We start from the raw sequence: 20,151 nt of genomic DNA, 5'->3' as shown, positions 1-20,151 counted from the left end.
ATACAGGGATCTGTTTTAAGGAGGAGGAAGATAGAGAACATTTTGAAACTGCCATTGTGAAAACTCACAAGTTCTACATGGACAATGACCAAAATGTAACCACAAAAAACTTGCGTTGTGTTATTAGCACTAAATGCTGCACTACTGTACCGTCCAATTGCTGCACATTTATTCTTGCAAACAATTTTTGCCTTTCTCAGTAGAATTATTCAGAGTAATAATAAATTCACCAAAAACCCTTCTCTTTCTTTGCTCTCATTTTACATTGTTATGCTGTTATTTTCAAAAGTATTTATTTTCATTTTAAAGCACCTTATAATGTGTATTCTGTGAAGGTGCCATACCAAGTAAGGATTGATTGACTGATAAACAGTATCCTGGCAATTTTATTTATACCTTTCTAGTTAAAGAAGGTGTCCTGAAGTATGCATCTAAGATGCTATATTGCTGAGACCAAATTCGTAGATAAATATCTTCATCTTTTGAATTGTCTTTGATGCTTTTTAACAGTTCTTCAGATAGAATATGGTGATTTGTCTATGTGTAGAGATGGGGTTATTGACTCCTCATACTTTCATTAAATGCTTAGTAAGTATACTTTAACTGTACCGTAAAACATTTTTTTTATTTAATCTCTGTGGAGATTGTATAGTCTTTAATTAACATTGCTTTCTCAAGTGTGTGTCTTTAGTAATTAGATACAGTATATATCAATTACAATTTTTGATGTTTGGAAACATAGTTATTGCTGTTTAATTGGAAGAGTAATTATACCGCCCTGTGAGTCTAATTATTAATAACAATTTCTGCCAGATGGCTGCTTTACAGTGTTGTAGCACCTTTTAGGGATGTAATTAGGCTATAAAGAGCACTTATTTAGTGAAAGCAAAAGGCAAAAACCTGGTCACATGGGGCACACAGTCATTGGAATTGGGTGACAAGTCCTCTGAAGGAAATACTGCACATCTGAAGTTAGTTTGTAATTTTTTTCATGCAGAGCAATCTGCCTTTTAATTGAATACATGATAATTTAAGAGACATAGTTCAGGATTTATAAATATAATGGGTATAAAAGTGTTGTAACGAAGATTGGCTTGTACTGTGTTTCACTTTTCACAAACATGATTAAATATTAGAAATGCAGTACGAAAGAAAAATGATAAAAATAGTCAGAAAGTACAGTTAAATGCAATGACCAGAGCAAGTTGGCCATTAAAATGGTTACCTTTTAATTATACACACATACTTTTATATGTTGTGCTCCTTTGTAAATAAATACTATTCAGTGTAAAAAGCAATGTATGTAGCATTATGACTAATTCAATATACTGAATAATTGTTAGATTTAAGTTTGGAAATATATCCAAATATAAGTCAAATGTTGTTATAATAATCCCTAAAAAGTATACAGATAAAGAATTTTTTTTCACGCTTCCCCAATTATAATTTCTAGATGCTTCCATTACTGACTCCTTTGCAGGTAGTCAACAGCTAATCAGTTGCCTTTTAGGTTGCTTTTGCTATTTATAGTAAAAGTATAGGCTTAGCAAAAAAAAGGTGTTTTGGGGATGCACAGGACTTGAGTTTATCAAAATGTGTTTTTTTCTTTCTTTTTTTCAGTTCTGTTTTGTTATTTAATTTTTTGGAGATGATAAGCTCTTGTATTTTCTGGTTAGATAGTTTCACAACCAGTGTGTCATTTCACCTGTAATTGATGTAGGGGTTCTTTTTTCCCCTAATATTCTGCATTCATAAAATGCACAGCAATGTTTTTTTTAATAAGACATTTAGAAATATTTGTATTTAGCTTTCAATAATTAACTCTTTATTGTCTCCTGAAAGTTGAAAGGCTGCCAGGACATCAGTGGCAGACCCAGAAATGCTGACTGCGAACAGGGATTTGACAGGAACACTTGTCATGTGACCTAGGCTTCTGGGGTACCCAGGACGGTCTGCACAGAATTTTATTATTGTAATATCACCATCATTAGCAATTTTGACATGGGCAGCATGACAGTTGCATGAGGCTGTGGAAGGCAGATATGTATAATGACTTCAACCCAGCAGGCCATTATGCAAATCTCCTCCTTTGCCCACCATAGGATAAAAGCAGCCTACCACCTCAGCCATGTTAGTTACTTGTTAGTTTAGTTATTCCACAGTGGCTGATCGAGATAGCGGTCTGAAATCCATGATAGATTAACCACTTTAAATATGTGATATAGCAAGAAACACTAAACAGCCTTTCAGTACAGTCGGTTGGTTGGGGGCATACGCATCAAGTGAGTTTTACAGATGTCATTAACTCAAAAGGGGATTCTGTAGAAATTAATGCAGTAAGATAATACAGTAAATAGTTATTTACTAATGTCCCACATCTGCCTCAGAGGGTCATCTTTCCGACTCGTCAAAGGAAAGCACGACCACCCGGGGACACGAAGTGGCACGATCGTTAATCACCTTGCCTCCTTCCTAAAAAAGCCCAGAGAATCCATCCAGTAAAAGCAACTAACACCACCCCTTCCAGTCCAGGAGCTATAAAAACAGAAAGCTCCAGAAAAATGGCAGCTCATTTGGAAGACAATCCACCTAAGGGAAGGAAGTTTAATGACAAGCCTGACAACTTTGAATAGGAAATTTTATAATAGCCAACAGTTATATTGATATGTTATATTTGGCTGCATCACATGCTTGTTGTTTTGTGCATCAACAAAGTAAACAAGGTGGTCCAGTTGGCAACCCAACATTTTTTCTGGGTTATGTGGTTACTAGCGGTCAGCGACATGATATTTGTTTTACATGATGTTAAAGGATATTTTGTTGCATCTGGCTTGAAGTGAAAAGAAAATACATGCTAGTAATGTTTTGCATTGGAGTAAAATGTTATAAAACATCTTTATAATGTTCGGTTAGTAACATTGAGAGCCAAAGGCTGAGGAGGGGCCCTCTAGTACAGTTCTGTACTTGACCCTGACATGTATCACAGTGCCTTTCATCAGAACCACTAATGTAATTGTCAGTAAATAATAACCAAAACACCAGGAAAAGTAAAAAACATGATGATGACGAAAACTAAAAGTTTAAAAAATAACAAAACTACTAAATTATTCCCATGTAGCATACGTATAGTAAATGCTTGATACATTTTAATAATAATTTACCAAAGTTAGATTTGTAATTTCCACATTTACCCCAAAACTTAAGGTACTGGGAAATAAAATTTTGTGTAATTAGGCTCGGAATCCAGTTTAAAGCAGAAGTTGGTTTAAACAAGAAATGATGCGTCAGCTAGCTTTCCATGCAGTGAGACAAACTTGTAACATTGATAGACTCCAATAAATTAATATAAACATGCCTTTTGTTTGTTCATAAACTCTCATCCCGGAAACTTTTGCTTCATTCATCAGTAAGGATTGGCAAATCTAAAAAAATCGGTCCATTTGTTATAGTGGCTATAATAGTATAATAAAAGTATGATAAAAACCAAATAGGTACTGGTAGTTCTGCCTAGTTTTAGTTTTTTTTTCTTAACAATTCTGAGCAGAAGATTTTAACATTGAATTTGATGATGATATTATGTTTGGGTTATTGAACTGATATGGAATTTGCATATACAAAAGGGCAAAAATTATTTATTAAATAATATTTGGAAGATAAGAGGTCTGAGGACAAATGAATTATGAAGAGGAAGTATTAATGGTTGTTATTGGAAACATTTAAGAATGCCATTAAACCAAATCTAAAATGTGTTCGATAACAGAATAAAACCAGCAAAAGGTCACTACTGAAACTAAAAGTGAGATTCCCTAACTATAATAGCTTTGTGACCTGCTTTGTTTCTTTGTTTATCAAGAAATATGAAGGCTAAAACCGGGACATTATCATGTTAATATAAAGAAAAGAAAATTGTATCTTGACACTATTGCAAAGCCGTTAGCTGTGACCAAGATGCCAGTACATATGAAACAGAAAGGAAAAAAAAACATATCCAATGAATACATTTACAAAAAACAAAGTATAGAGAATCCAACTACATTATGACACTCATTCAGAGGTAGATTAGGTCAGTGTTTCCCAACCTCGGTCCTGTGGCCCCCCAGTCGCTGCAGGTTTTTGTTCCAACCAGCTTCTGTTTTTAATTGGACTCCTGGGCTAATTAAGTGATGTGTTATTTCCCAAGTTCTGTGTTTTGGGAACAATATAGAAATTAGAAAACTAAGTTTGGTTTTAAAAAAATATATATATATCTCACATATATATGCAGTGCATCCGGAAAGTATTCACAGCGCATCACTTTTTCCACATTTTGTTATGTTACAGCCTTATTCCAAAATGGATTAAATAAATTTGCAAAAACCTCAAGTAAACTTTTTTCATGTTGTCATTATGGGGTGTTGTGTGTAGAATTCTGAAGAAAAAAATGAATTTAATCCATTTTGGAATAAGGCTGTAACATAACAAAATGTGGAAAAAGTGATGCGCTGTGAATACTTTCCGGATGCACTGTATATATAAAATATGTTTCTCTTCTGGTTCGTCCTGCTTCCACTTCAAAACCGGTCCCACCCACACACAGCCGACACGGCATTTCTTGATTCTTATTCGTCCTCTTCCAAACCCTTCCCCACGCTGCTTGCGGCCTCCCATACACCTTGCTATTTTCGTTATACTGCGACGGTTGTTTCCTAAGCTTTTGTTATAAAATGAATGACAGTATCTTCTCTGTTGACAGGTTTTTGTACAACGTCATCTCTATTCCGGGATCTGGCAACTGCCTGTTCCTATCAGTGGTTTATTTCTTGACACAAATGGTTGACAAAGGCAATGCACTCTCACTACTGGTAAAGTAGCTTTACCGCCTTTGCAGGAGCCACCTGTGTCTTTACAACAGCTTCTTACACAGCAAATATCAGAAGCTAAAAATTATCGTGATCACATTCGAGAATACACCTCTTCTCTAGCGTTTGCTTCCATGGGTACACAGATAACTCAACCTCCTGGCCACGGACCATACTGTTTTAAAATACACGGGCAAATTTATCACCAAATCTCTCCACTATACGCTAACACTTCTACCTCTCCAGGATATGGACAGTTGTATGTTTTTGACACAGCGCAAGCTACTGTAGTACGCTTACAAAATAAAGCAAACTCTGCATGCAGCAAAAATGTACTTTTCCAGCTAGATTCCATGCTCAGAACCATCAACCCCTTCGCTAAATCATACAAACACATGCATGAAATCGCTCAGTCCAATCCAACAGCATCTGTACGAATGGTTTTCAAGGAAAACCCTAGGCTGGATTTACAACGATACAATGCCCCGACATGTCACACCGATGTTGCAGCGATTTTCATTGGAGAAGATGGCGAACCGCCCTGCCGAAAGGGACATTTGCATCAATACCATAGGCAACTCCTGTAAACAGATTTCCACGCTCAATATGAATTGCGATCCTATGGTTTACCCACTTTTATTCCCTTATGGAGACATTGGCTGGCACAAAGATTTACAACATGTTCCCGATAAAAGAACCGCCAAGCGAATAAGGCTTACTCAATGCCAATTTTACACATACAGATTAGCAATGAGAAATAAATGTAATATTTTGCACTCCAGCGGCAAACTATTCCAACAGTACGTCATAGATTTGTATGTTAAAACAGAAGGCGCGCGTCTCAACTATCTCAGATTACATCAACAAGATCTGCGCATGGAACAATACAAAGGACTATCAGACGCACTGCAAGCAAACGCTGAAACTAACAACGTATGTGTAGGCAAAATGATCATATTACTGTCCACATTTCCAGGAAGTCCAAGATATATGCAACAAAACTATCAGGATGCCATGGCCATAGTACGTAAATTCGGAAAGCCTGATTTATTTATCACTTTCACATGTAATCCTGCTTGGCCGGAAATTCTACATGCACTGTCGGATACCCAAAGACCAGAGCACAGACCTGATACCAGTCTTCTGACCGTAGCTTTTTCTAGGGTTAGATCTTTTGACTCATTATCTGTCGTCTCCACCAAAACACCTATTCACAACTGCATCTTTCAAGAAGTGTTTATTTCTTCTTGATTTCTGAATTCCTTTCTCACCGTTTTCCTTCCTATTCTTACACCGCCGTATGCTACGGCGGGTGTCGGCTAGTGTATGTATGTATGTATGTATGTATATGGGAATAATGTATTTTTTTCTTTTTAACAATATTTTCATCTTGATTTTCATTCTTCTTTTCTAGGTGTTCTAATTGTTTAATTAATCCATTATTTACTAATTAGTGGGTATGATGCTAAAGTACTTACAGCCTTTGATTATTCAGTGTTGTTTGCCTGGGCATCGGCTCTGCTCATTTTTGTCATTAATAAGATACAACGAAGGGGAAAAACTGCACAGAGAAAGGGCAAAATATAATGAAATTAACAAAAGAGAGTTAAGCATTTAAATCTATAGCAAAACCAGAAATATTTCTAAATGTCTTATAAATGTAAAAATCATGCTGCTGTGCTTCTCTGAATGTAGAATAAAAGAAAAATAATACCAGCTAATTAAATGAGATCAGTGCTATCAGGTGTTGTCACTGATTAGGAATCTGGTTGGGGAAAAAAAAAAAACCTGCAGTCACAGGGGGGCCACAGGACCGAGGTTGGGAAACACTGGATTAGATGGAACTTTATTTGTCCTCAGGATGAAATTTTAGCTTTTTACTGAAGCTCTTTACATAAATAAATACATTAGATAGATGAGTAAATAAATATACCCAAACACTGGTCTGAACACAGACCAGAATGACTATAAAGCAAAAGAAATAAAAAGAAAGAAAAGATCTGTATTGGCTGTCACAGTGAGGTATTATGTAGAGATATTACTGTTGGTATAAAGGAGCCCCCATAGCATTTCTTGACACACTTCAGCTGAATAATTCATTGGGTGAAAGTCCTCGGTGTTAGTGTGGCAGAAAGAGGATTGTTCATGATGGCACTCAGTTTTGTTTTAATTCTCACCTTTGCTGCTACCTCCAGGGGATCTAAAGTGCGTCTTGTAATTGAGCTTATCCTTTTAATTAGCTTGTCGATTTGGTGGGCCTCTCTTGAACTAATGTTACCAGCCCAGCATACTACAGCATACAAAATTGCACTGGCCATCACAGAGTTATAGAAGATATGAAGAAAGTCACTTCCAACATTAAAGGAATGCATTTTCTTAAGGGAAAAGATCTTCTTCAGCCTTTCCTTATATAGTTCCTCTGTGTTCTGAGACCAGTCCAACCTATCATTAATGTGGACCACCTCTACACCCTCTTCTTGAATAGCGACTGGATATTAATACTGTGTGGTGCAACAAAAGTCAATAACCAGTTCCTTTGTTTTGCTGATGTTACAATGCAGGTAATTTTCTTTGCACCAAAAAAAAACTTTTCCACCTGACTCCTATACTCTGGGTTCACCCCCTTTATCAATACATCCCATAAGTGCAGAATCATGTAAGTGACATGACTATATTTATAGTCTGAGGTGTAAGAGTGAAGAGTAAAAGAGATGTGACTGTACCTTGTGTTGCTCACATCCGTATCGGAAACACAGTTGTTGAGTTTCACAAACAGCGAATTGCCCAACAGATAGTCCATTATTCAGGACACCATAGTCTCATCCAGCTGCATATCTCTAAGTTTTTCCTTTAACAGGGATAGCTGGATGATGTTGAAGGTGCTGGAAAAATCAAAAAACATAATCCTCATAGTACTGCGAGCTTTGTCCAGGTGAGAATAAACCTTGTGGAGAAGATAGATAATTGCATCCTCCACTCCATTTTTTGTCCGATAGGCAAACTGCAGTGGGTGAAGTTGGTCTACCTCAAGAGGAGTTGCAAATTTCAGGACCAGCCTCTCGGAGGACTTCATGATGTGAGACGCAAGTGCAGCTGGCCTGTAGTCATTAGGTGAAGTTGGCACCTGCCTTCTTTGGAATGGGAAAAGTGCAGGATGTTTTCTACAACAGTGGCACGTTATGAAACTTTAGGGATAGAACAAACAGGTTACAGAGGACACCACAAAATTGGTCAGTATAGGCCTTAAGAACTCGTGGACATACTCCATCTTGTTCTGCAGCTTTTCCTGTGTATAGCTTCTTCAGTTGTCTCTTTACTTGGTCTTCAGTTATGGGCAGTCCAAACTGATGGTCAGAGGTGGACTTGTCACTTGATATTCCAGTTGATGTGGTTGGAGTTGTTGACGTAGTAGGGATGGTGTGGGGAGATTGGTCATTGGAAGAAGGTCGCAGTGGGAGGGAAAATCTTTCTATTATTAAAGGAAATCCTGCGACGAGACAATTTAAAATTCCGTGAGAGATTATTTCAAGTCCTGCGAGACAAGAGATTTTAAAAAGTCCTGCCCTCCTCTCAAACATTTACAACCACGCACAATCATTACTCATTCATGTGTATTGTCAGACACAGTTCATGTGCTCTCAGCTCCTATAAATTTTTATGTTTTACACATTTAAATTTGTTTATGAAAAGTACTCCGTTTCATCCTTTTAAAGAAGTTTTTCTGGACAGTATTTTTAGATATACAATCTATTCGTTTCCTTCGATGTGGTCCTTTTATGGACAATAATTTTATATGTTCAAGATGACACGTCAAAGACTAAGCGACGAAGAAAAAGGCAGCTCCTCGTAAAGAGGCCCAAACGCATTGGAAAGAAAAGAATTCAAAATAGATTATTATTAGTGCAAATTCGGAAAATAAGGAAAGTAATAATCAGAATGGAACAAGTGGAATTGAAAACCTAGCAGGTCCTAGCTGTGTCAGAAATAAAAGACAGAGTAGAAGACAAAGTAGAATGTCATAAAGAAGCAGAGCAGGTTAGAGATTATGAAAGTACTAAAATTCGAAAGCCTCAAAAAAATGATGGTAAAGATCGCATGAGCGCTAACAAATGGAAATTATTAATCGGTGAAATAACATAACAGCGAATAGAAATTGAATATATGGACATAGGTGATATGACAGAAGTATGTAGATATTGTTCAGCTTTAAAGTTTAAGTCGGAGACTTGTAGATCATCTAGTTCATGATGCCATCAGGGAAAAGTAGTGCTTCTTCCCAATGAAGAGGCATATCCACGAGAATGAACAGATTTGTTGTTTGGTGAAAGTGAAATCGACAAACACTACAGGCAAAATATCCGAATCTACAATACAGTAATCCCTTCTTGAAGGTGAAAATCCGCAAAGTAGAAACCATATGTTTATATGATTACTTTTATATTGACATGCTTGGGTCACAAATTTGCACAGAAACACAGGAGGTTGTAGAGAGACAGGAACTTTATTCAAACACTGCAAACAAACATTTGTCTCTTTTTCAAAAGTTTAAACTGTGCTTCATAACAAGACAGAGATGACAGTTCCGTCTCACAATTAAAAGAATGCAAACATATGTTCCTCTTCAAAGGAGTGCGCGTCCGGAGCAGAGAATGTCAAGAGAGAGAGAGAAAAAAGCAAACAATCAGAAATCAATAGGTGCTTTTTGGGCTTTTAAGTATGCGAAGCACCGCCGGACAAAGCAGCTGCTAGGAAGGGAGCAATGTAAAGGTAGTCTTTCAGCATTTTTTAGAGGAGCGTCCGTATCGTCTATTGGTGCGAACAGCCCCCCTGCTCACACCCCCTCCGTCAGGAGCAGAGAATGTCAGAGAGAGTGAGAGGGACAGAGAAAAACAAACAATTAAAAATCAATACGTGCCGTTTGAGCTTTTAAGTATGCGAAGCACTGTGCAGGAAGCATGTCGCTTGACAAACCAGCTGCAAGAAAGGGAGCAACGTGAAGATAATCTTTCAGCATTTTTAGATGAGCGTCCGTATCATTTAGGGGTGCGAACAGCCCCTCTGCTCACACCCCCTCCATCAGGAGCAGAGAATGTCAGAGCAAGAGAGAGAGAGGCAAACAATCAAAAATCAATACGTGCTGTTTGAACTTTTAAGTATGCGAAGCACCATGCAGGAAGCATACCGCTTGACAAAGCAGCCACATTTAAGCCCAGCAAGGAAGAGAGCAATGTGAAGGTAATCTTTCAGTGTTTGAGGAGCGGTCGTATCTTCTAGCAGTGCGAACAGCCCCCGTGTTCACAATATATTTGAGGAGTTTTATTTAATAGCTAATACGTGCTCTGGTTGGGTAGCTTCTCAGCCATCTGCCAATAGCATCCCTTGTATGAAATCAACTGGGCAAACCAACTGAGGAAGCATGTACCAGAAATTAAAAGACCCATTGTCTGCAGAAATACGCGAACCAGCAAAAAATCTGCGATATATATTTAAATATGCTTACATCTAAAATCCGCGATAGAGTGAAGCCGCGAAAGTCGAGTGTGATATAGCGAGGGATTACTGTAATCTGTTCGCGTTGGCATCATTCAATGCTCAGAACGTAGATTTACATGATTCAAGACCATACACAATGAGAATCTATGGTCCCGCAACAATTAAAGCTACTACAAGTTTAATTTCGAAGATACCACAATTTGGTCAGGTTTATAATTATGATCACTGAGAAGTGATGCAGCATAGATTTGAAAGAGTTGAACGATTGGAGGTGTTAGAAATTCTACAGTCAATAATGGATACAAATCCATACAAATCCACTTTACATGAAATTTATCTGCAAAACACGGACAAAAATTTTCTTGGATTTTGGATTTGTTGTTTGGTGAAGGTGAAATCCACATACACGAATGGAAGAGATGCGAATTGGCTGGCGCGTAGCACAGGCAGGGGGTTTGGCGGGCATGGGGAAGCCCCCTAGTTAATTGTTGATGAGTTCTAGTTCCAGAGAATAAGATGGCCATAGTTTATTTAAAGTAACTTTGTGTTCATCAAACCACTGAGCCAGGATATCGGAATGCACCCTACTCTTTACAAAGGATGACCAGGGATCTTTTACAACCACAGAGAGTCAGGACTTTGATTTTAAGTCTAATCCGAAGGTTAGCACCATTTTTACAGCACAGTGTCCCCATCACTGCTCTAGGGCATTGGGATCCACATTCAGAACACAGGGCAAGCACCCATTGTAGACCTCACCAACACCTTTTTCAGCTGCCACCCAAGCTTTTCCTAGATGATCTCCCCGAACATGCTTAGCTTCAAGTGAATGACCTCTTCTGAAGTGCATGTGGTATGGCTGTTGACTATATGGAGGGCTGGAGCTTATATTAGTAGCACTGAGCACAAGACAGGAAACAGTCCACACAGGGCACCGGCCAGTCACAGGGTCCACTCCCTCACACATCCTTGGGCATAATTTAAAGTCATCAGTTACTCTGATGAGTACAATATGACTTTGGGAATTTGGAAGGAAAACTGGAGCACCTGGAGTGCATGCAGATGCATGTAGAGTGTGTAGATCTCACACAGCCAATATCCAGACACTGGATTTGAACCCAATAACAACTTTAACCACTAAATTACTATGCCGTCCATTTATGTCAGTGTCAATCTCTCATGTGACCAAAGTATTGGTCTGTAAAGCACAAGGTCAGTGGTTGCAACATTGAGTGACCTTGAGTGAGTCAGTCCTTTGTATATTTCTGAAAATAGATTTAATCATAGTCTTTCTGTAACGCATCATGAAAGGTATTGATTATTACCAGTCGTGTAGTTGGATAAGAAAAATATTTTGTAGTATTACTTCAGGCTTAATAGATTTTTTTTCCTGTACTTTCTGAAATAGCTTTGTGTTAATCTCAAGTAATGCTATTTAATGGTGCCTTCTAGTCCTGCGGTGGGTTGGCACCCTGCCCAGGATTGGTTCCTGCCTTGTGCCCTGTGTTGGCTGGGATTGGCTCCGGCAGACCCCCGTGACCCTGTGTTCGGATTCAGTGGATTGGAAAATGGATGGATGGTGCCTTCTAAGTGTAATTCTACCTCTTAGCAGTGTAACATCAGTGTTTGTCTCATTTTAATTTGGAAGTTAATGTTTCATGTTTTACTGTTCATATCTGAGAAACATTTGAAAACCCAGAGTTTCCTTTGCATGACATGTTGAATCAAGTAAGTCAAATCACAGAATTCCTGTCTATTCCTATCTCTGTCTGGTAGCATCACCACTCAGGGATTGTTGAGAGTTTTTTTTTTTTTTTAATAACTAAAAAGGGATGAGAGCTTCAAATGTGTAGAAAAACGCTTTCCCATTGCTTAAGAGCCTTTATGTACCAATTTCCTTCACTAATCATTACATAGTTTCTCTAAATGCGATGCTTAATTGACTGAACAATGTGGTTTGAACTGAGCGGCTTATAAAACATCCCCTCCTTGTTGATATAATTGCCAAATGGCTGTTTGCTTTCTGTAGGCAATTAAACTGTAATCTTAAGCTAATTATTCTCAAACAGTGCGATTCAGTGTTCATGATGGGACCTCAGTATAGTTCTCTATAAGCTTGTTCGGGTCTAATTGAATCTTGGCTTCTGTGTTTTATTTATTTATTTGTTTAAATCTGTGCATGTGGTCTTCATAGAAGTGCATTTTTATAGCGATAATGTAATTAAAATTTTTTGATCGCTAGAAGATCTCATTAGTTAGAGGAAGCTAAGTAACTCTTGTCTGCATGTCATAATATTTAAGTATTAAAAGCATTCCTATGTTTTTTACACCTGTCTGTTATTTACTGTAGTGTTATACAGTAAATTATTTTGGCCATCTGGCAGAAGATGACTCCAGGGACTGTTTTGGGTGGCAGTCAACCACTTCCTACTTGGCTTGGCTTAATTGCTTTATTGTTCGTGGTCTAATAGGTACCTCTTCCTCCTTTTGATCAAGCAGATTCATGGTATTACTTCTCCGTAGATAGCAGAAAACGGACAATCACTTCACCACTTCTGTCCCACTTTTACTGCACTGTCATCTCACATTGCTTCAGTTGTATCAGGCTCTTGCCTGAATTGTCATATTTCTAACTTTACAGGCTTTTGTTTTTAGTTTACATAATGTTTGGATTTCTTGTTTCTTTTTCTTTGTTTTGCCATTATGAGCCTTATTTGCAATATTTATTAATGTGTTTTACATGTGTAATGTGCTTCATTATGTTTATACTTGATGCATCTAGGTCTCTGGGTCATGTAATAGTCTAAAAAAAGCACAAATTACCTATTAAATTACTAACTAAATTATAGTAGTGTTTTCATAAGAATGCCTTTTTCTACTTTTTTTTTTTTTTTTTTTGGCATGTTTGCTAAGGTTATGGGCCTGACATTTTATAATGTACATGGGAAAACTTAAACCTATGCAGCAATATTTTGGACGAAATAAATAATTAAATAAATAACCAAATAAATATATGTGTTGTAATATATGACAATAAAAATGATATGCATTGCCAAATAAATGTGCTTATTTGTTTATGCCTTTATTTAATTACTACTTTACACACAATACAAAATACTTGTTAATCTAAAAACCGTAATTTTTTTTTTCTTCATCAGAGTTGGGAGAGTGGGCTTTAGTAAGTTCTGTTTTTTGATTGGTGAGTTGTCGTAGAGTGGATACTCGCAGTCGTAACTTTGAACTTGCCTATGAGCCACAGGATTCCCAAGGCAAGCAAAGCACATGCCCAGAGTTTTGACTGTACGTGTCCATGGTGGACACGAGTGCAAGAAAAAATTGGCCAGAATTAGAAAAACATGCTACTTTAATTCAAGAAGCCCTGAATTTATAATCTTGCCAGGAGTCTGCATCTGATGTATACTTTATGGTCGATGATTTACATGCACTGTATGGACAATTCACCAATCAAAGCACAATACTTGCTAGAGTCCGCCCTCTCATTTTTAAATGGGTAAAAAAAAAATCCTGAAAAGTAAAAACGATATTACAAGTGCATTCATTTTCAAGAATAGTGTACGAAATGTAGTACATGAACTGGCTATCAAGAACATACACAAAACACCCAAGTTAATGATTGAAAGAATAAAGACTCAATTGATTACTCTAATTTTTAAATGATTAAAAAAAGTTGATGACTTATGATTGGTTTGATCTTTTCAATCAAAAATCTTAAGAGGGTGAAAGGTTTGAATAATAGGATAACTGATAAAACAAGAATGTAAGAAAGTTACTTATTATGACCAATATTTGGCCACCCAACATTTAAGTTTTGAACCACATGGTCTGAACTCCTTCTCCACTCAAAAATAGTATGCAAGGTTTGTTTTTGATAAACTATACTTTACTTTTTAGATTGAAATCATCAAGATAATCAAGCCAGAAACCATTCATCAGTATTGCAGTAGCTAAGGAAATTCATCATAACCATGCTATGCAATAGGAAAAAGCCCCTTTTCAGATTTGGGATGCTCAGCTTCTGAAATAACTTTGTATATGGATTCCTGCTCCTTAAATTATTATTATTATTTTTTTTAGGCCTGATACCATGTTTCCAAAGAATTTAATGGAGGCTGCATGATGCTCATTTTAGTGTACAGTATGTGATTTTTAATCCTGTCATCCTCTCCACAGAGAGTAAGTACATATTAGAACAGTACTATTTGCATTTGCACTACTTTTTTGCTGGGTTTAACTGGCCTTTATAATGCATAGATTAGGGATGCATAACGCTGCCTGGGTGTGGAGCACAAACTTGGTAGGATACTTCATTTTAGATGTGCTTTTTTCCCCTCTGGTTAGTTGGTCTATCTTTATGGTATATCACATATACTGTATAAAGTAATGACATGTGTCAGGAGCCTGCCTGACATGTTGTAGTTTCAAAGATTTTTATTTGATGTTGTGAAGTTTGTTATACATCAAGAAAATTTCATTTTTGTTAATTTTTGAACTCTTGTGTTGTTTTAATTTTATTTATTAACTTTTCAGTGCATTGCTCCCCCTACCCTCAAATGCAACATTTTCGATTATAGGAAAACTTTGAGCTCAAAAGAGCACACAACATGAAAATGATCTGTAATAGTCACTGTTTAATATGCATGTGTATTTTCATATATACACTTTTTTTGCACACACACATATATAATAATTTATGAAAATATAATATTTTTTGCTTTGGGGCTGGAATGGTTGGATTTGGAGGCAGGTGCAGCTAGAGTATTAGATGATACTCAAGGAATCATGCATCATATACTGAAAAAATAGTTCAATTGTAGGAGATTTGCATGCACCTCTAGACTTGTGGCAGGGTTTGGTGGTGATGGTGGCGTGGTGATGGAGGGAACTCAGCCAACCATATCCCTTCACTAGGATGAAGTTAATTTGCTGATATGGAACATGTTTCTTGGTCATTGTTGCAAATTAAACTTTAAAAGGTCATCAATTTGGAAGCAATGCTAACAAAATTAACTTATAACCAACATCCTGTGCAGTTACTTGCAGAAAAAAAAAATGTATTAAGAAAGCCAACTGGCTGATTTCGGAGTTGTGACACAGCTAATAAAGTAGCCACTGTGTAGTGCTCAAAAACTTGATTGTTTTAGCTATATTCAGAAATTTCTTTTTTAATCTATAATCTGAGATATTAAATGTACAGCTATATCTAATTCTAAAGTCCGTGTACTGTGGCTTCTATTTTATTTTCATTTTATATAATGATATTCCCGGTGGCGCAATGGGTAGCGCTGCTGCCTCGCAGTTGGGAGACCTGGGAGACTCCCTGCATGGAGTTTGCATGTTCTCCCCATGTCTGCGTGGGTTTCCTCCCACAGTCCAAAGACATGCAGATTAGGTGGATTGGTGATCCTAAATTGGCCCTAGTGTGTCCTTGGTGTGTGGATGTGTTTGTGTGTGTCCTGCGGTGGGTTGGCACCCTGCCCGGGATTGGTTCCTGCCTTGTGCCGTGTGTTGGCTGGGATTGACTCCAGCAGACCCCCGTGACCCTGTGTTCGGATTCAGCAGGATGGATAATGGATGGATGGATGGATAATGATATTCCTGAATGTTTTTGGTCCTTGGAGGGAAGATTCTCTTTAAATAGAGAATATATGAAATTACTTTATTCTTTTAATATTAAGTGGGTCCGAAACTTAGTAGTTAAATAGATACACTCTCTTGTCCCATGATTAACATCAGTAGTTTTTTTTCCTGTTTTCAGCAACTGAATTTTTCTAAAATACAAACTAAAGAGTGCACAAGTGCACCAGTTCCTTATGACTCTGAACAGATTATATATTCTCATATGCTCTTTTGGTCATTGTAAAATGTACTTATTATAGAAAATTAAGATTTTCAAATTATTTGATGAAATTTATAGTCAAAATATGAATATTTGGAAGCCACTGAAGTTTTGCAATAACAGACGCAGTGTCTGGCACAAATATTCGCTTCTTATAGCTACAAGCAGCCAACTAAATGCCAGTATTGGTGCTCACAAAAAATAGCTGTTCTCTGATACAGAAAAGAAACTATTTTTGGTCTGGGGAATAAAGGTGGCAATACATGTGTTGTCTTCTACTTAAAGCATAAATCCCTAATATATAATTGTGTGCTTGTGCTCTTTGTGATCATCATAAAGTTTGTTTATAAAATAAAGTTTAACTGCATGATGGTAAAGACGGGAGCAAGCAGATACCACTCCTTCACACTGAATAGTATCCAGTGAGGGTACTTGCAACTTTTTGATTACCGTTGAGCCTTCCTTAAAAAAAAAAAAAAAAAAAAAAAAAAAAAAAAAGTTCATTTTCTCTGTTTCTTTTTCTATAAACAGTGAGTTACAATATCAACACATATGTCCATTTTATTGCTTAATCCTAAACATCATCATATTTATTGTAGTTTAATGAAGATATTGTAAATTATATAGTTTTAGGTTTAAAACGAAAAGTTTAAAGTTCTTCTTTGTTTCTCATTTTTGTGTCTGATTGTTTATTTTTGTTCATAGTTAAATCATTATTAAAAAAATAAAAAGCCAATTTTACTTTTTGAATGTGCTTACTAAATATAGTATTGTTTCTTTTTTTAAGATAATACAAGCTCTGCCATTACCAAGAAAGATGTGTATTTCTATAAATATATAAAATTATTTTTTGTTTTTTGGGGTAGTTGTCTGTGTTACATTGTGCCCTTGGTAGATGGTAGAAATATCCCTGGCACACCTTTTTGTGGCAAATGCTGGCTCTTGTGTTAGAGTGCAGATGTGAGTGGCAGATGTTGCACTGGTTAATTGCATTACTCTCCAGACTGTCCCTTCTCTACCTTCCCAGGGGTGTTCATTACTCACCTTGCATCATCCTCGCTGTCAGCATCTGCCTGCTAATTGGGTGTGGCACCTCTCTAATGTGTTGTTTGTTTTAAATGCTAATAGTTTAATCACTGCTTATTTATTTTGAGGCTGAAACACCAGTGGGGGCTCAGAGAAGTAAATGATCATTTTCATTTCTGATGGTAAAGGAACCCCACCCAATTCCCCTGACCGTAAGTGAAGTATTGGTTAAATGCTTAAGGGAACCTTGTTGTTCTAGCATCCTACTATTTTATTTATTTTTGCTTTCAATGTTATGGAGTTTATTTATTTTTATTGTACTGAGGTATCTTTCTGTGCAGGCACATGATGCCCTATTTTTAATAGGAACTATGATATGAAGCGTGATCAAAAATTGTTGGCAAGACTGATTAAGAGAAACACCAGTGAAACTTTTATTTTGTGACATAGTCCACATTACTATTAATTGATTTATTATATGTGTAATGCTTTTCTGTGTCACTCAAACAAAATGATTTATTTTGCATGTGCAGCTTCTACATTATGACAAACCTAGCATTGTTGTCATTCAAATGTGATGGTATGCCCCACAATGGTAGTCCATTGGATTGGGTAACAGATGGTAGTTACACAGGTCCAGGTCTGGATAACAGTGATTGTTTTACCTCTTCAATGCCACTGCTTTGCAGAGCAGCTTCTATAACAAATACAGTGTAAGTGGAGGCATTGTTGTAAAGCTGAAGGGACATTGCTGACAATTTTCTTCAGTGCCTTTCTCTAACTGACTGTTGAAAACCTCTTCTCTTTAAGCTGTCTTATCATTGTTGATGATAAGGCCTATGATGATAGATAGATAGATACTTTATTAAGCCCAATGGGAAATTCACATTCTTCAGCAGCAGCTTACTGATACAATAAATAATATTAAATTAAAGAATGATAATAATACAGGTGAAAAAAACAGATGGTGCAGACCTATAAATATCTGGGAGTGCAGCTGGATGATAAATTAGACTGGACTGCCAATACTGATGCGCTGTGCAAGAAAGGACAAAGCCGGTTATACTTCCTTAGAAGGCTGGCTTCCTTCAACATCTGCAATAAGATGCTGCAGATGTTCTATCAAACAGTTGTGGCGAGCGCCCTCTTCTACGCAGTGGTGTGCTGGGGAGGCAGCATTAAGAGGAAAGACGCCTCACGCCTGGACAAACTGGTGAGGAAGGCAGGCTCTATTGTTGGCATGGAGCTGGACAGTTTAACATCTGTGGCAGAGCGAAGGGCGCTCAGCAGGCTCCTATCAATTATGGAGAATCCACTGCATCCACTAAAGACCATTTAACAAAGTCATTGATTAGGTCCCTGTATGGTGGTAGCTGCACATTTATTGATGCACTTGAAGCTGTGTCTGGCCACAAAGTCAGTAAACAAGGAGTACAACAACTGGCACACTGTCCAGTGGAGTGCCTGTGTTAAGGGTCAGGGAGAAAGATTTGATGTTGCCAATACACACCTGCTGAGGTCTGTAGGTTGGTTGGAAAATCCAAACTCCAGTTGTAAAGGGTGACTTGAAGTCCTAAATAGTGGATTTTGGTGGTTAGTTTTGCTGGAACATCAGTGTTAAATGCTGAGTTTAAGTCTATCAGCAAAACTCGGGAATGATGGCTTTTATTATCCAGATGGCCCAGGATGGTGAAGGACAAGGAATATGGCATCCCCTGTGCGCACATTGTTAATTCATGCAAACCAAAGTAGATCATGAAGATCCACAATTTTTGATGAGTGCCTCCACTCAATTTTTTTTTTCTTTTTTTTCCTTTTGAAACAGATGGTCATTAGTGTTGATCGGTGAAATTTACCATACTGTTTTTCATTTTGTGTTTGCTGGTGATCTTGTTTACTGAATATTTTTCTGGAAAGACACTGTTTGGCCAGCGTAGAGTAATTTTTTTCCCCCACTGCCTAATGATGCTTTGCGAGGCCAGCATGGCATCACAGAGCTGTAGAAGCCAATGTTAGGTGGGACAGCCATTCCCCCAAGTATCTAATGATGATCCTAATAGTGGGCAAAAATTTAACAGAAAACTTGCATATACATTTTAAACACAAAATGCGTACAGAGAAGGAAACTTAAAATTTGTCAAGAAATTTAATGTCATAAAGGTAATGTATTTTTGTATGAACTTATGAGTGATCTGCATGTAATAGAGAGCCTACCCCTTTAACAATATTACTAATCATGCTATGCATTTGATGCAAACAGGAAGGAGTGAAGAATTTGCATTCTTTAGTGTTGCACATGTTTGAAAGCTGCAGTGGTGAGTGAGCAGATGTGTTGAGTACCTGCTGTCATATCTGTGGGAGCAAGCCTTTTTGAATTCATACATTTTGTTTGTAAGAAATGTTATTGTTCTGATACTCAGTCCAATTTAATTGTATTCTCAGTAAGGTACAGTGGTTGATATTGTAGCCTCACAGCTCAGATCACATTTTTGGCAGATGTTTCTCTAGCTGTCAGTGACACTTAAAACACCATTGCACCATTCCCCATTGATTTCAATTTATTTCACTGAGTTTGTTGAAGTTAATGAACTTTCAATGATTTTTGCCAAACTTGAGACAATGAAATTCAGCTGAGTTAGTCCATTACTAATTGGTGCCACAGATATTCCCTGTGAAATATTAAAGATGCACTGAACACTACATGTTGTTTTTTAATGTACCCACATTTCATCCAAACGAGATGCCTTACGGACATTAACCATTACTTTGTTTAAAAATCCTCTTCATGTTACATACAGAAACAAAGAAGAAAGGACCCTGTGGTGCTTTATGTATTAAAATAGCAGGCTGCTTCTTATGACAAGTAAAAGGGGTGTAGAAGACAAGTTAATCGAGGAAAGAAAATGTAAATGTATTAGGTTTTAGTTTTTTAATGGT

At 37.2% G+C, this 20,151-nt stretch overlaps 1 protein-coding gene across 3 annotated transcripts in view; it reads left to right on the top strand.

The window, feature by feature from the left end:
• invs (inversin) overlaps window positions 1-20,151 on the top strand; it is a 200,293-nt gene that overhangs the window by 16,973 nt on the left and 163,169 nt on the right. Inside the window, exon 2 of one of the 3 annotated variants that reach the window (XM_028817398.2) lies at window positions 14,427-14,525. The exons of the other annotated variants lie outside the window; for them this stretch is intronic. The gene's annotated coding sequence lies outside the window, so the exon portion shown is untranslated. The remainder of the gene's footprint in view (window positions 1-14,426; window positions 14,526-20,151) is intronic. 3 annotated transcript variants of the gene reach the window in all.

The sequence above is a fragment of the Erpetoichthys calabaricus genome, chromosome 13 (assembly GCF_900747795.2).
Source record: "Erpetoichthys calabaricus chromosome 13, fErpCal1.3, whole genome shotgun sequence".
Classification (NCBI taxonomy): Eukaryota; Metazoa; Chordata; class Cladistia; order Polypteriformes; family Polypteridae; genus Erpetoichthys; species Erpetoichthys calabaricus.
The sequence above is the reverse complement of the archived record's forward strand: the minus strand, read 5'-3'. Positions and strand labels throughout refer to the sequence as shown.